Below are 17,130 nucleotides of genomic sequence, written 5' to 3'. Positions count from 1 at the left end.
ATGGGTCATTTTCGAATACCCTCCAGCCTGGGTCTCACTCTGGCTGATTTTCATCTTTTCGGACAATTAGGGAAACATCTAGATGGTCGCCAGAACTGCTTCCGACGTTCAGGAGGCTGCTGTTAAGCTGCTCCTAGAAGCTGACACTGATTTCTTTTACCCAAATTTCGACAGATTTTTATCGATGGAACAAATGCTCCGACATGCATAATTGCTATGTGAATAAGTGACATATACCACTTCCTTAATAATTCTGTGCAAATCTTTGATTTGCTGAATGAACTGGACCTCGTAGTGGACTTGATACTTCACTTTTTGAAACATACTCGTATACAGTATCAAATGATGCTGAAATAAAAATGAGAAGTCTATATGAGAGTGGATGTTACCATTCTCTAAATTATTTATTAAAATCCACAGTCATATCACCTAAGCTGAAATTCGAAGTGCCAAGACTGCAGGTCGTACTCTTGATTGTAATCAGAAGACGGCACAATATAAATCTAGAACAACACACGAAATATTGTTTGACCAATGAAGGCTAGAAGACGTGAATGGGCTGGTCTTACAAGAAGAATGAAGATGAACAGTGGACGAAGATAGCATTTACATGGTTCTGTCAAGATAAATATGACGGGAGATCGATGACTGGAATTACGAATTAAGGAGGACTTGCAACGAATATTAAAATGGGAAGGCTGGAAGAAACTAACACAGGCTATAAAGATCAATGGAGGATCTTATTGATAGTAACATGTTGGCCACGGTGCTCAATAGTGTGAAGTAATGTATAAGTGTTATACGGGTGGTCAATTGGGTACGATCTTAATCAGAGAGTCACACTCCTAATGACAGAGTATCTTTTACAGTAATTACAGTATCTTTTAAATGCCCTCTAGCTACAGTACAGTTCTGCACTCCATATGTCACTCGCAGACACACATGACAGGGCCAAGGAGGAATCAACTCCACTTACTAAACGTAGCTTTCATCCGGTTACATCTTTCGCTACATCATGGCGGGAGTAGTGGACTTCACAGTCATTAAATGTGAGAGGACATATGCAGAAAGAATATCTTGCCCTTGATCACGACCAAGTTAACGTGTCCTTGTGGTATTGGGTTTCACCAGGTTGAGAGATGCAACTAACCACTGCCCTGTATAACAGCTTACTAGGTTATTGCGAAAAGGGCAACAGAGTGGTAAGCAGAACACCATAAAGCAGTCAAGACAAAAACAAAGTGATGCCCAGAAGGCTCTGTCTGTGGACCAGTATTTTGGGACATTGGTATCGAGCTGCTCCTAAATAACTTGGTCGCGGATGACGAGGTGAACGGGGTAGTCGGTTACGCAGATACCATATTGGTCTTTGTAATTGCAAATACACCAGTGCACCTAGAAAACAGTACAACACAACGTCTCATAAGTATAAGTAACTGGTATAGCCAAAACAAACTCAAAACAGAAGCAAACAATACAGAATATCTATTATTCAACGTGGCACTGAAACCGAGTCCAATTATTAAACTAGAGTAACATTAGCATGAAGAGGAAATAAGTAACTCGATATTCAGGAACACATATTGACGTGGCCGAGAGGTTCTAGGCGCTACAGTCTGGAACCGCGCGACTGCTACGGTCGCAGATTCGAATCCTGCCTCGGGCATGGATGTGTGTGATGTCCTTAGGTTGGTTAGGTTTAAGTAGTTCTAAGTTATAGGGGACTGATGATCTCAGAAGTTAAGTCCCATAGTGCTCAGAGCCATTTTGAACGCATATTGACGAATGACTTATTTTCAATGTGCACGCTAGACTGACAATGACGAAGCGACGAAACTAATGCACAAACTGGCAAGACTAAACACCACACATTACAGACTACCTTTGAGGACGCTACTAACGTATTACACAGCTTTCGTGGAAGCCATAGTAAACTTTGCAGCAAGTGCTTTGGTGTCCCACCTGTGTGAAGTGACCTACAGAAACAAAGTGAGGCGAGGACAGAGGAGCATACTACTGAGAATGTCGAGTGCTTTTGCCACCACATCCGTAGAAACCTAGTTTGTGGTTCTGGGGACTTGCCTCATTGACATCACTATTCACCACAGAGCAGTGGCGTACTGGCTAAAGAGGGACAGGCTAGACACGATAAGATTCGTAAAATTACAGACGAAAACGTTGCAGACATGCGTCACGTAAACAGCTGGCGCCTTGACACATAGCAACAGGAGTAGGAGACGATCGACAAATGCCGTAGCGTTTTCTCCTCATTCCCCAATACACGGGAACTACTGAAGCTGAAGCATGCAGATCCAAGCCGTGGCATGGTTCACTTTTTGATCAGCCACGGCCCGTACCCGGCACATCTGAACCGCGTGGGCCTCAGCCAGAGCGCTACATTCGCATATGTGTCTCCTGGACACGAGCCATTTTATTGCAACACCCTCACGCAGGTAAGACCTGTACATGAATACGATGGCATTAAAGATATGTTAAGAGCTGAGGCAAACGATGTGCACTGCATTACGTCTATAGACAAGAAAATCAGTATATTAGCACGTCTTCGAGAAATAAAGGTAATTTCTGTTTATTTTTAGAAATTTTAGATTATAATGTGCTTCGATCGTGGTGCAATATGCAAATATATCAGACTCTACCGAATAAGTAATTGTTTATTTCATCACAACAATAAAGCGATATTTGTATTTCGATGTGACAATGGGAATGCATTCAGTAACGATCTATATTTTCACATTCAGAGGCATTGTTTTCCATACTTTTTAGGTGTTTACTAATGGATTTTCTGAGTACTGCACATATTTCAGTTAGTTTATAACATGGATAGTATCCACTATGGACACGTTCCAAAATTTGGTGGTTTACACAAACATTTTCATGTATAGTATTTTAATCTTATTTTGTTACAGAAAAAAGCATTGATCGCTAACAGAAACGTTTCATTCGTAAAATCTAAGCTGAGGACTGAGGAGGGTAATAGAATAATTACTGCGAGAGGAACACTAGGATTCATAGCCTTGACTGCGAAGAAACACTTTCTACAGCGGTACTATGCGAATCACTGTGAAGTGAACAGCAAAATAACTTCTCCTTGTACCACATATTAGTTCCTTCCGTTCCATTCACGGATGGAGTGCGGGAAGAACGACAACTGAAATGGCTCTACGTGCACTGTAATTACACGAATCTTGTCTTCGCGGCCATTATAGAAGCGATACTTAGGCAAAAAATTTATGTTGCTCACAAATTGATACAGTCAGATACAGGGTAATAATTTAGCAATACAACACGCAGTATCTCTGACAACGAAGAACTAAGCTTGCAGAAATTCCTGACCCACAATAGCGGGTTTTCAATAATACCCACTTACAGTATATGATCAAAAGTATCTGAACAATTATTAGTGGTTATTAGTATGGGGTATGTCCACTCTTAGCCTTTACGATGGCTTGAACTGTGCTGGAGACACTTTTAGTGATGTATCTGAACGTCTGTGGAGGAATGGCAGTCCATTCTCCCTCCAGAGCCGACAGCAGAAAAGGTAGTGATGTTGGACAATGGAGTCTGGGACGAAGATGTCGGCCTAACTCTCTCAAAAAGTGTTCAGTTCAGTTCAGTTCACGTCGGGACTCTGGACAGACCAGTTCATTTCAGGAATGTTAGTGTCCGCACATCATTTCATCACAGACGCTGCTTTATGATAGGGTTTATTGTCTACTGATACAAACAGTTGACGTCTCCGAAGTGTTCCTTTACTGTGCACAGTGTGTGTGTTCAAATAATTCCTCATTTAGCGTTTCCTTAAGCACAGGGACTACACCCCAACCACAATAAACACCTCCATACCGTCACATCACATTTTTCAGCTTCACTGTCGGCACTATACATAACGGCAGGTAACCTTCTACAGGCATTCATCACTTCAATCTGACTGTCAGTCGAAAGCACTCGTTTTCAGTCATTCACTATCCGGTTGCTTCGCTCTCTACGCCACCTCAAGCATCGCTTAGCAGTGACTTCAAAAATGTGTTGTTTACGAGGAACTACTCGACGACTGTACTACACTCTTTTTAACTCAATATGCCCAGTCATTGTGCTACCTGGACTGTTGGTAGCATCTTAGAACCAACGAGAGATCGCTTCCGTTGAATTCATGCGAATTTTTACAAACACTCTTCGTAATGCTCGACGGTCCTTGTTCGTCATAAATGGGACCTGCGTTTGACGCCTCGGCAGGTAGAAATCTAAGGCTTTAGAGTTATGGGTGATAAAGATGGTGATGGATAAGTGGGAGAGAAAGTGGAAGGAAGTCACAGACAACAAGCTGCCTTTGATCTTCCAAGGGACGTAACCCTCAATTTTCGATAGGAAGAACATCGTCAAAATTTTTTGTGGCATCAGAGCTCCTCTCCATCTTGATCGGCGAAGATTTTAACATGTTTTAGAATGGCTATTGTTTTAAACATATGAGAACAGTATGATCACATATACGTGTGACTGTATCTGCAACATTTTAAAGATTGAGTATCTTGATATGTAGTTTTTATTTTTAGTTTAACAATTTTAGCTATTCATAAGATTACATTGGAAATGGATGCTGATGACCTTGTTGTTTAGCACCCAAAATCTAATATAACTAACCGTCAAGCACATGTCTTCCATGCACACATCTGTAGTAGCGTTATGTCTCCTAAAGGCCTGTTTTATAGCACGATAAAAAAGTTTGTCACTGGCAGCCTACGATCCAAAACTTTGATGGTGCTTCCATATAATTTTAGGTACTCACCAGATTCACTCGCTCGAGAGAACCGAGAAATGTGGCGTAGTGCTAACACACTCAGATCGTATTCGGGAGGACACGGGTCCTAATTTCTTTCTGGCCATCAAGATTTAGGTTAACAGTGATTTTCTTAAATCGCTAAAGGAGAATGCTGGGATGGCTCCTTGGAAATGGCATGGACGATTCTCTCCCCCACTCTTTCCCAATCCGAGATTTTCGCCATCGCTGTCGTCGATGGATCGCTAAACTTCGATCTCCCTTATTTTTCGACCAAAAGACGCTATTCGAAACATGCACGCACTATTTTTATATTATTATTATTGTTTGCATCATATGCCATACTCTTAATGTGATGTAAAGTTTATTTTTAAGCTTGGTTCATGATATTACAGTTTTCGCATAGTTGAATGACGAGTCAGTGTGCCATCCAGCATGGCTACGGTTTTTCGGCGGTTTCCAACATCCAACTACGTGAATACTAGCCTAGTTACCACATACCACGTCAGTTACAAGACACGCAAACATTTAGAAAACGTACACACTCTATCATAGGAGTAACACTAGACGCAGACAATTGGGGAATAGTGTAGTTGTGCCAGTTCTGGGCCACATAAAATTGTTACCAGATTCCCCCTCCCTCTCAAAACTCCACCTAGGTCTCCCTATCCGTCTATAACGTATTCGACGATGCCATACAACGTTGCAAGATTTCCTTCCCCCTCCACTCTGACATAGGACAATTGCCCTATATTTACAATGGCAGAACATTCAAAAATTGGCAGGGAACCCACTAGCATGGCATTACAGTAGAAGTGGGGCTGTAGCCATATGTGTACACTGGAGGGGAATTTAAAAATTCAAGATGGATATATCATTCTATTGTTGGCACTATGACATCATCATCCAAGATGTCGATTCAAGATGGCGGACACTGAGATACTGGGCCAGCCAGACAGCAGATCGTGGGATACTGGTCCAGTCTGTATTATGTCAGAATCCAATGTGGCGGACATTGAGATAATGAGTCACCTTGTATTTTTGTCAGATCACTTGTGAGAAGTATATAATTCAAGATGGTGGACCTTGTCGGTACTGGCACAGCCTGCATGGTAGCCACGTCACTTTTGTTCTGATTGTGGAATCTAACCTCGTTGGAAAATTCAAAATATCTGGTTTACCACCGGCTTCTATGACCTTAATTTCCTCCAAGTTTAAAAATCGCTCAGCTTACATGTTTATCCAATCCCTTCGACCCCTGTGATGGCGCAGGCTAAACAATTTAAACCACTCCACTTATCTTAGGTTTTAAACCCGAGAGCTAACTTCAGCAAAGTTTAAAAGGCGGTAGAATTAAAAAAATCACTTTTCCAACATTTAAAATGACGAGAAAATTGAAAACCACTTACACTACGTTTAAAATGGTGTGAAGGTCTCTGGTTCTCAGAAATAGGGCAGATGGCCTAACTTTACAACTGTATAGCTCAGTGGTCGAGTCTTAGGGTTGTCAGATACACACCATTGTTGTGTGTGTGCATAGCAGGATAGATAGTGGAGAGGTACTGAGTTATATTTTGTTTAAACACGCCAGGTTTTCTGGTCATGGATCTTGCACTGCTGCGACTGAGTCCCATGAGGTTCACGGGTGCAGCTCCTGCATCAACGGAGGCTGAATTGTAGCTCCATACTGCACCTCACCACACTGCCTTAGAGCCGGCCGCGGTGGCCGAGCGATTCTAGGCGCTTCAGTCCGGAACCGCGCGACTGCTACGGTCGCAGGTTCGAATCCTGCCTCGGGCATGGGTGTGTGTGATGTCCTTAGGTTAGTTAGGTTTAAGTAGTTCTAAGTTCTAGGGGACTGATGACCTCAGAAGTTAAGTCCCATAGCGCTCAGAGCCATTTTTTTCTTCACAGTTCCTGTTTTCATGCTTGATCTGTGTTCAGTTTTTGGCGGGGCATCCACTGGGCCTTCTTACGACTAAATCTGAGGGGGCTGCGATGGGGAGTTTCCCTTGTAGGTCTTAAACATCACGCTGTAGTTTAGAATTAAGAGACTGCAAATACACCGTAGAAATACTTCTGCGCTCTGCCATTGTAGGAAGACCTCAATACTGTGAGTGGAGCCGGCCTGTGTGGCCGAGCGGTTCTAGGCGCTTCAGCCTGAAACCGTGCGACCGCTACGGTCGCAGGTTCAAATCCTGCCTCGGGCATGGATGTGTGTGATGTCCTTAGGTTAGTTAGGTTTAAGTAGTTCTAAATTCTAGGGGACTGATGACCTCAGATGTTAAGTCCCATAGTGCTCAGAGCCATTTGAACTGCCTCAGACTGATGGCTCATAACCATCCCGCTGCCGTTACGACCTATCAGTCAGCACAGCTCATCATAAAGGCACACGGTACCTGCCTGCCCTGGTATGTCTGCTTCTGCTGTTTGGAACATGAGTAGATGTTCGTCAGTCACCTATTGTACTCCGCGAGTCCGCATCTCGTGGTCGTGCGGTAGCGTTCTTGCTTCCCGCGCCCGGGTTCCCGGGTTCGATTCCCGGCGGGGTCAGGGATTTTCTCTGCCTCGTGATGACTGGGTGTTGTGTGATGTCCTTAGGTTAGTTAGGTTTAAGTAGTTCTAAGTTCTCGGGGACTGATGACCATAGATGTTAAGTCCCACAGTGCTCAGAGCCATTTTGTACTCCGCGAGTAGTGCATCCTCACCACAGTCAGCTACACGATTTCATTCTTTAGAACTGTACGGCATCGTCTGCTCGATATACGTTTCGTCTACATCAATATCATATTACCATTACATCATGGCATACCTACGACGAAATTCAGTGCTAGGTGAAAATACAATGCTAGCCAGAACTTTAAATTGCTTTATATTTATAGGGAAGATGATTGGAGTTTAACTTTTCATCTACATCAATATCAAATTTTCATCACACCTAGGTATACCTACAACGAAAAGAAAGTTGAAGGATAAGACTTTCATCCATCAAAAAATGTGTGGTCATTGTGTTACAGGTAGTTGAGTCTATGGCGTGAATCTACTACTACTACTACTACTACAACTACTACAGCTAATAGGGAAACCATTTGAACCTACAGGATGGATCTGTTCCTGCTAATTTACTAAAATCGCCATTGGATTTACTGTCTGAATCTATAGAATGAATGTACTACTACAGTAACCGCTAGTATGCTACTAACTGCGCCACACGACTATATGAATTATTATAACGCATTTTCATGGAAAAACACCTCATATTTCACCGTGGTATAAGGTGAAAATCGAGCTAAGTGGTTTAGGGAGCATTCATGTTGATGTCTTCACCATAAAAGACGTCTTATCTGTATTGATCTGGAACACTACAGGGCGTCAGCTCTAAACCAACAATTTACAGGAGCTGTGTGAAAACATGTGATGTCAAATATCTCTGGAAACCTAGAAGAATCCGTTCTAGCATCCATATCTACATACATACTATGCAAGTCACCGCACATAACTAGTCATTTCTCTTCCCGTTCCACTCACGAAGAGAGCGAAAGAAGAACGACTTTCTGTGTGGTTCCATACGAGCTCTCACTTCTTTCATCTTATTTTTATGGACTTTACGTGAAATGTACATTGGCGGCAGTAAAACGGTTGAGCACCCGGCATCATATTCCTGTTCTCTAAATCTCCTCGTGAAAAAGGCATCGCCTTCCCTCTAGGGATTTACTTTTTAGTTCATTAAGGATCTCCGTAATAGTTGCGGGTTGTCCGAACCTACCAGTAACAAATCTAGCAGCCTGCCTCTGAGTTGCCTCGATGTCTTCCTTTAATCCAATCTGGTCAGGATCCCAAAAACTCTCTCAGTTCTCAAGAATGGGTTGCACTAGTGTTCTATATGCGGTCACCTTTACAGATGAACCACATTTTCCTAAAATTCTCGCAATAAACCAAAGTCTACCATTCGCCTTCCCAACTACAGCACGTTCCATTTCATATCACTTGCAACGTTATACCTAGATATGTAATCGAGTTGACTGTGTCAAGTATCACACAACTAATGCTCTATTCGAGCATTATGGGATTTTTCTCTCTACTCATCTGCATTAACTTCCATTTTTTTTCTAAATTAAGAGCTAGCTGTCTTTCATCATACCAATTAGAAATTCTGTCTAAATCATATTGTATCCCGCCACACTCACTCAGTTACACCTTCCTGCACACCACAGCATCACCAGCAAACAACTTCAGATCATTCCTGTCTAGAATAATGGCCGTGCTATCACACTTCCTTGGGGTAGGTACCCTTGTCTCTGATTAATACTTGCCGTCGAGGAGAACATACCGCGTCCTATTACTTAAGAAGTGTTCTAGCCTCTGGCATGTCTGGGAACCTATTCCGAATGCTCATACTTTCATGAAGAATCTGCAGTGGGACAATGTGTCAAGCCCTTTTCGAAAATCTGGGAAAACAGAATTGTCTGTTGCCCTTTAGCTATAGTTCACAGGGTGTCATGTGAGAAAAGGTCAAGTTAAGCTTCGTAAGAGCGATGCTTTCAGAAACTGTGCTGATTTGTGGACAGAAGCTTTTCTATCTGAAGGAATTTCATTACATTATAACTGAGAATATGTTCAAGAATTCTGCAGCAACCGATGTAAAGGATATTGGTCTGTAATTTTGCAGGTCAGTTCTTTTGCCCTTTTTGTATACAGGAGTCACATGCGCTTTTAACAGTTGCTTGGGACTTGGCGTTGGGCGAGAGGTTCGTGATAAAAGCAAGCAGCCTTGGTCAGCAAAAGACTTCCAACACAAGTGTGCTGTTGAAGGAATCGCATCTGCATTCATCAAAAATGGTTTAGAAATTCTTTTGAAACATGTGATAACTTTGTCTGACAATTTTGACGAAACTGTGATAGTTGCCAACGCTTCCGGTTTTTGAAGCAGTGTTTACAAAGAGGCAACTGAAATTAGGCTGGCGGATAATTTGATTAATAGAGCCAATAGGTTTCCGCTTAGCAGGACGTGGAACCCTGTACTATCCCGCATCAAAACAGAACGTTCTTTGTTGCGGCCAGTCCGAATGTTCGAAAATCGTCTCTGAGTGCGATACATAGTTGCCACCGGTGTTCTACTAAGGGCAGCATCTGTGATGGGCGGCGCATGCGCCGTGTACGGTACAGATCCCAATATAGGACGTCGATGTGAAGCCTTGCCATCAGTTCTCTGCGGGACTCAGCAGCAGAAGCAGCGTTCTCCTGAAGATGGAGAACTGTTGGATCGCCTCAATTTTGAATCGAGTTGGTTTTAGTATCCGGCAGCAAACCCGGAGAGACTTTCAAGTCTTATTGTGCTGTGAGTCACATCAAGAGACAATGTTGTTTGTACTTCTGTAGTGTTATTTTTTTAACTGCCGTCGTAGTCATCACAATGGCGAGTCATACTGGAACACGTGAGAAACACATTTCGAATAGTGCCAAATTTTAATGAAGTCCCATTGATACTGAAGTCGCCGGCCCCGGTGGCCGAGCGGTTCTAGGCGCTTCAGTCCGGAACCGCGCAACTGCTACGGTCGCAGGTTCGAATCGTGTCTCGGGCATGGATGTGTGTGATGTCCTTAGGTTAGTTAGGTTTAAGTAGTTCTAAGTTTTAGGGGACTGATGACCTCAGATGTTAAGTCCCATAGTGCTCAGAGCCATTTGGACCATTAGAGCCATTTTTTTACTGAAGAAATAAAAATAATTATGAAACTATATACACTCCTGGAAATTGAAATAAGAACACCGTGAATTCATTGTCCCAGGAAGGGGAAACTTTATCGACACATTCCTGGGGTCAGATACATCACATGATCACACTGACAGAACCACAGGCACATAGACACAGGCAACAGAGCATGCACAATGTCGGCACTAGTACAGTGTATATCCACCTTTCGCAGCAATGCAGGCTGCTATTCTCCCATGGAAACGATCGTAGAGATGCTGGATGTAGTCCTGTGGAACGGCTTGCCATGCCATTTCCACCTGGCGCCTCAGTTGGACCAGCGTTCGTGCTGGACGTGCAGACCGCGTGAGACGACGCTTCATCCAGTCCCAAACATGCTCAATGGGGGACAGATCCGGAGATCTTGCTGGCCAGGGTAGTTGACTTACACCTTCTAGAGCACGTTGGGTGGCACGGGATACATGCGGACGTGCATTGTCCTGTTGGAACAGCAAGTTCCCTTGCCGGTCTAGGAATGGTAGAACGATGGGTTCGATGACGGTTTGGATGTACCGTGCACTATTCAGTGTCCCCTCGACGATCACCAGTGGTGTACGGCCAGTGTAGGAGATCGCTCCCCACACCATGATGCCGGGTGTTGGCCCTGTGTGCCTCGGTCGTATGCAGTCCTGATTGTGGCGCTCACCTGCACGGCGCCAAACACGCATACGACCATCATTGGCACCAAGGCAGAAGCGACTCTCATCGCTGAAAACGACACGTCTCCATTCGTCTCTCCATTCACGCCTGTCGCGACACCACTGGAGGCGGGCTGCACGATGTTGGGGCGTGATCGGAAGACGGCCTAATGGTGTGCGGGACCGTAGCCCAGCTTCATGGAGACGGTTGCGAATGGTCCTCGCCGATACCCCAGGAGCAACAGTGTCCCTAATTTGCTGGGAAGTGGCGGTGCGGTCCCCTACGGCACTGCGTAGGATCCTACGGTCTTGGCGTGCATCCGTGCGTCGCTGCGGTCCGGTCCCAGGTCGACGGGCACGTGCACCTTCCGCCGACCACTGGCGACAACATCGATGTACTGTGGAGACCTCACGCCCCACGTGTTGAGCAATTCGGCGGTACGTCCACCCGGCCTCCCGCATGCCCACTATACGCCCTCGCTCAAAGTCCGTCAACTGCACATACGGTTCACGTCCACGCTGTCGCGGCATGCTACCAGTGTTAAAGACTGCGATGGAGCTCCGTATGCCACGGCAAACTGGCTGACACTGACGGCGGCGGTGCACAAATGCTGCGCAGCTAGCGCCATTCGACGGCCAACACCGCGGTTCCTGGTGTGTCCGCTGTGCCGTGCGTGTGATCATTGCTTGTACAGCCCTCTCGCAGTGTCCGGAGCAAGTATGGTGGGTCTGACACACCGGTGTCAATGTGTTCTTTTTTCCATTTCCAGGAGTGTATGTTACACGCCCAACGCAAACTGCAATGGCAAAGTAACAATAATCTGCTATTAGCAAGAGCTTTGAATTTATAAAGGCTCTCTTACAATTCATGCGATATCAGTAGTTTTTCCTGACCATAACAGGCATGTGTCTACAATTTAGCCCACGCAACAGATGTTCGTTAATAATCCTAGGTGTTACGATAGCAAAGAGGCCTATAATAACTTAAAAATATACATTTAGAGCACGCAAATGTACAATAACATCGCGTATCCCAGAGTTTGGTTATAGTGCATGAACTTTTAATGCTACGTGGCCCCTAAAACCATATTGACCCCGTCCTCTGTATGTGTTAGACATGGGAAAATGACGCGTCTTAACTGATGTAGCACAATGTATTTTTTGGTGTGTCGTGAGTTTTGTTGGAAATGAACAGCGTTTACCACCGAAACAATCAGCGGACAGAAAGATAAAAGGGAGAACAATCGTTCTTTATTAAGATTTGCAGAAACTTTGCTTCCAACACCATAAATAGCAACGAATTCAGTGGCCCTTATATTTTCATTTCTCTTTTACCTCGCAATAAAGTATACTGTCCATAATTTTTTTGTCTACTTTGTCACCGCCTAGATGTCACCGTGGGTTGACACCGGTTTCATAACTCTGACGCCTTTGCCGCCCCTCCAGTCCGAATTCGCTGCCATAAAACTAGCTGTGAATGATTTATGGAACCCATGGTAGCCTTAAAAGTAAATTGCTTCGGATGTTATTGAAATCGAGTTCTACAAAATTCGCAGCTCTCACATCATATCCTTACATCTTAATGCGGAATCGAGGAGAACGTTGCAAAATAAATACTCAGAAGAAATAATAATCACCTGACGTCCATTTAGACAGGAAATCCCAGCTCTCATACGTATAAAGCATATTTATCCACTCCTGCCCCCTCCCACTTTTCTCTTGCCTCTAAGATACAGAAAATTTATTTAGATTAACTATATAAATAGCTACCCAAGTTATTTTGTGTGTGATCGAAGACAATGTCACTATCTACTGAGGCTTGTTCCCTGGGGAGAAGCCCCTGCTGGAATCCATATAAGCACGTAGTTCATCGTACTGTACTTTCTACGTGGGTTGGAACTTTAATAATGGCAACTATTTATTTACAGCTCGTACACAATAGATACGTGTTTCAAAGTTTTACTTACCTTCAAAGTAGTCACCAGCATTGTGTATAGCCCGTTGCCAGCGATGTGGAAGTCGTAGGATACTCTTAGCAGCGCCAGTTGTGTTGACAGCTCGACTATCAAATCAGTAACAGCTTGCACTGTACGTGTTTGAGCATTGTTCTGCAAAATGATAGTCACGTCCTGCAGAAAGTGTCATCACTTCTGTCTCTATGCTGTTCATTTTTGGAACACAACCAACGATCAGCTGGACAATGCTCAAGCACGTACAGCGCAAATGGTTCAAATGGCTCTGAGCACTATGGGACTTAACATCTGAGCTCATCAGTCGCCTAAAACTCAGAACTACTTAAACCTAACTAACCTAAGGCCATCACACACGTCCATGCCCGAGACAGGATTCGAACCTGCGACCGTAGCAGTAGCGCGGACCCAGACTGAAGCGCCTAGAACCGCTCGGCCACTCCGGCTGGCACGTACAGTGCAAGCTGTTACTGATTTGTTTGACTAATGGGGCTGCTAAGTGCTATACCACCTGCTGCACTCCCCTGACTTTAGCCCTCGTGAGTTCAACTCGATTTCTAAACTGAAGGAAACACTTCACGGCATTCGCTTCAGAACTGCTACAAATTCGTTGGGCAATAGACCGCGCCACCCGAACTGTCAACACAATTGGCACTACTAAGAGTATCCTAAGACTTCCACATCGCTGGCAACGGGTTATACACAATGTTGGTGACTACTTTGAAGGTAAGTAAGACTTTGAAACACGTATCTATTTTGTAAGAGCTGTAAATAAATAGTCGCCACTATTAAAGTTCCAAGCCTCGTATATTGTTACAATGCACTTCTAACAATGACTGCCGCGCGGTATTAGCCGAGCGGTCCAGTCATGGACTGTGCGGCTGATCCCGGCGGAGGTTCGAGTCCTCCCTCGGGCATGGGTGTGTGTGTTTGTCCTTAGGATAATTTAGGTTAAGTAGCGTGTAAGCTTAGGGCCTGATGAACTTAGCAGTTAAGTCCGATAAGATTTCACACACATTTGAACATTTAAGAACTATTCAAAATACAACGTTAAGGATTTTAGCGAATATTTTGCTGCAGCGTTAATACTCGTGATCGCTATCTAAATAAATACCAAAGAAATTTTCAATTTTTCAGTGTTTTGTTTAAAAAGCGTTGGACAAATCTAGAAAATTCTCATGACGGGAATTAACAGACCTTGAACTTTGAACGCTATACGCATGGGACAGTCCATTTCGGAATCCGTTAGGGAGTTCAATGTTCCGAGATCCAAAGTGTCAATAGTGTGTTGAGAATACCAGATTGCAGAAATTACCTCTCACCACAGACAACGCAGTGGCCGACGGCCTTCACTTAAAGACCGAGAGCAGTGGTGTTTGCGTAGAGTTGTCAGTTCTAACAGACAAGCAACACTGCGCGAAATAACCGCAAAAAAAAAAAAGAAATGAGGGACGTACGACAAAAGTGTCCGTTGGGACGGTGCGGCGGAATCTGCGTTAATGGGCTATGGCAGCAGACGACCAACGCGAGTGCCTTTGCTAATGGCACGGCATCGCCTGCAGCGCTTCTTCTAGGCTTGTGACCATATCGGTTTCACCCTAGACTCCTGGAAAACAGTGGGCTGGTCAGATGAGTCCCGATTTCATTTGGTAAGAGCTGATGGTGGGGTTCGACTGTGGCGCACCCACAACAATGCCACGGACCCAAGTTCTCGACAAGGCGCTGTGCATGCTGTTGATGGTTCTATAATGGTATGAGCTGTGTTTACATTAACTGTAAATGGTTATGTTCGGCTACTTCGAGACCATTACAGCCATTTATGGACTCATGTTCTCAAACAACTATGGAATTTTAATGAATGACGATGCACCATGTCACCAGTCCACAATTGTTCGCAACTGGTCTGAAGAACATTCTGGACAGTTCGAGCGAATATTTGGACACCCAGATCTCCCGACACGAATCCCATCGAACATTTCTAGGACATAATGGAGAGGTCAGTTCATCCACAAATTCCTGTACCAGCAACACTTTCGCAAGTATGGGCGGCTATAGAGGCAGCATAGCTCAATATCTTTGCAGAAGACTTCCAAAGGCTTGTTGAGTCTTTTCTGCATCGATTCGCTGCGCTACATCGGGCAAAAGAAGGTCCGACACGATTTCAGGAAGTATCCCGTAACTTTTTTAGCCTCAGTGTATGTGACAGATGGCGGGAGGAGAGTCCACCCTTTGCTAAAAACCTTCCGTACACTTTAGTTAAACAGCTTCATTAAACAGCAGCGATGATATCTTCAGCCCATCAGTGGATAAAATGGTCAAAATAATTCCCCATACAAAAATTTAGAAGTACTCAATATATTGCTTTCTGTCATTCACCGAAAACCATGATTCCATATCTATAACTGCGTCTCAATACACGCTGTATCTACAACTACCGGAGACGGGAAGCTTTCGTTGAACTTACAGGGCGAGTATATCATAATTGGCGTGACAAGTAATTCATGCTTAAACTCGTCCATACCGAATTATTTCAGCAGCTGGATATAATTCGGAATGAATTTTCCTCTGTGCAGCAAAGCACGTGTTATTTTTAAACTTCTTGGTCGTTTAAGGGTGTGTGCCAACCTAGGACTCTAACGCGGTATCTTGTTTTCGCGGGCAATACTCTTAGCGACTGACGCATCCAGGCCCGACTCATGACCCGTTGTCACAGCTTCATCTCTCCCAGTACGTCTCCCCTAGTATCCTAACTTCACAAAACAGTTCCTGCGTGTTTTTCTGGAAGAAAGCATGTTGTGGAAAAATGATTTATACCCACCATGTGGACAAAAAATGGTTGAGATGGCTTTAAGCATTATGAAACTTAACATCTGAGGTCATCAGTCCCCTGGACTTAGAACTACTTAAACCTCACTAACCTAAGGGCACCAACCACATCCATGCCCGAGGCAGGATTCGAACCTGCGACCGCAGCAGCAGCGCGTATCCGGACTGAAGGACCTAGAACTGCTCGCCCATAGCGGCAGGCCATCATGTGGACAAAATACCTGTTGAGAATTATATAACGGTTCAAATTGCTTTTCGTAGCTTCCTAGTAGATGTTGATTGAGAATTTCGAGTTTACCACTGCGTGGTGCAATGGTCTCGAAGCAGTCGTTTCAAATGGAAGGAAGGAAGCAACTCATAGAGCTGTAAACAAATAAGCCACCAAGTTCGAACGTAATCCCAATTCGGTTTACAAAGAGTACTCTTCGCCGTTGGCATCTTACTTAGCTTCTATTTATCTCAAATTTATTGCTCAGAGCATAGTCCCAAATCACTGGAAGGTAGTGCAGGTGACTCTTGTATATAAGTGGGTTAAAGGAACGGACACGGCCGGCCGGGGTGGCCGAGCGGTTTTAGGCGCTACAGTCTGGAACCGCGCGACCTCTACGGTCGCAGGTTCGACTCCTGCCTCGAGCACGGATGTGTGATAATCTTAGGTTAGTTAGGTTTAAGTAGTTCTAAGTTCTAGGGGACTGATGACCTCAGAAGTTAAGTCCCATAGTGCTCAGAGCCATTTTGAACCAATTGAACGGACACGCAAAATTACAGATCAATAGCATTTACATAGGTTTGCTGCAGAATTGTTGAATGTATTCTGAGGTCGAATACAATAAATTTCCTTGAGACAGAAAATCCTTTGTCCACAGATCAGCGCGGATTTAGCAGGTATTGCTCATGGGAAGCTCAGCTTGCCCTTTTCCCACACGCTATTCTGGGAGCCATTCAACAGGCACATTCTACAGATTTACGAACATTTGGCACGGTGTCCCACTGCAGACTGTCGACAAAGGTCCGAGCACACGGAATAAGTTCTCACATATGTGAGTGGCTCGAAGACTTCGTAAGTAATGGAACCCAGTACTTTCTCATGGACGACGATTGTTCATCAGAGATGGAGGTATCATCAGGAGTGCCCCATGGAAATTTTATAGG

General features: G+C 44.3%; 1 protein-coding gene across 1 annotated transcript in view; it reads right to left on the bottom strand.

Annotated features, from left to right (window-relative positions):
- LOC126249472 (uncharacterized) overlaps nucleotides 1-17,130 on the bottom strand; it is a gene marked incomplete at its 5' end in the record, with an annotated part of 507,806 nt that overhangs the window by 378,091 nt on the left and 112,585 nt on the right. The window lies entirely within an intron of this gene.

Source organism: Schistocerca nitens, chromosome 3, assembly GCF_023898315.1.
Source record: "Schistocerca nitens isolate TAMUIC-IGC-003100 chromosome 3, iqSchNite1.1, whole genome shotgun sequence".
Classification (NCBI taxonomy): Eukaryota; Metazoa; Arthropoda; class Insecta; order Orthoptera; family Acrididae; genus Schistocerca; species Schistocerca nitens.
This window is presented reverse-complemented; position numbering and strand designations above follow the sequence as displayed.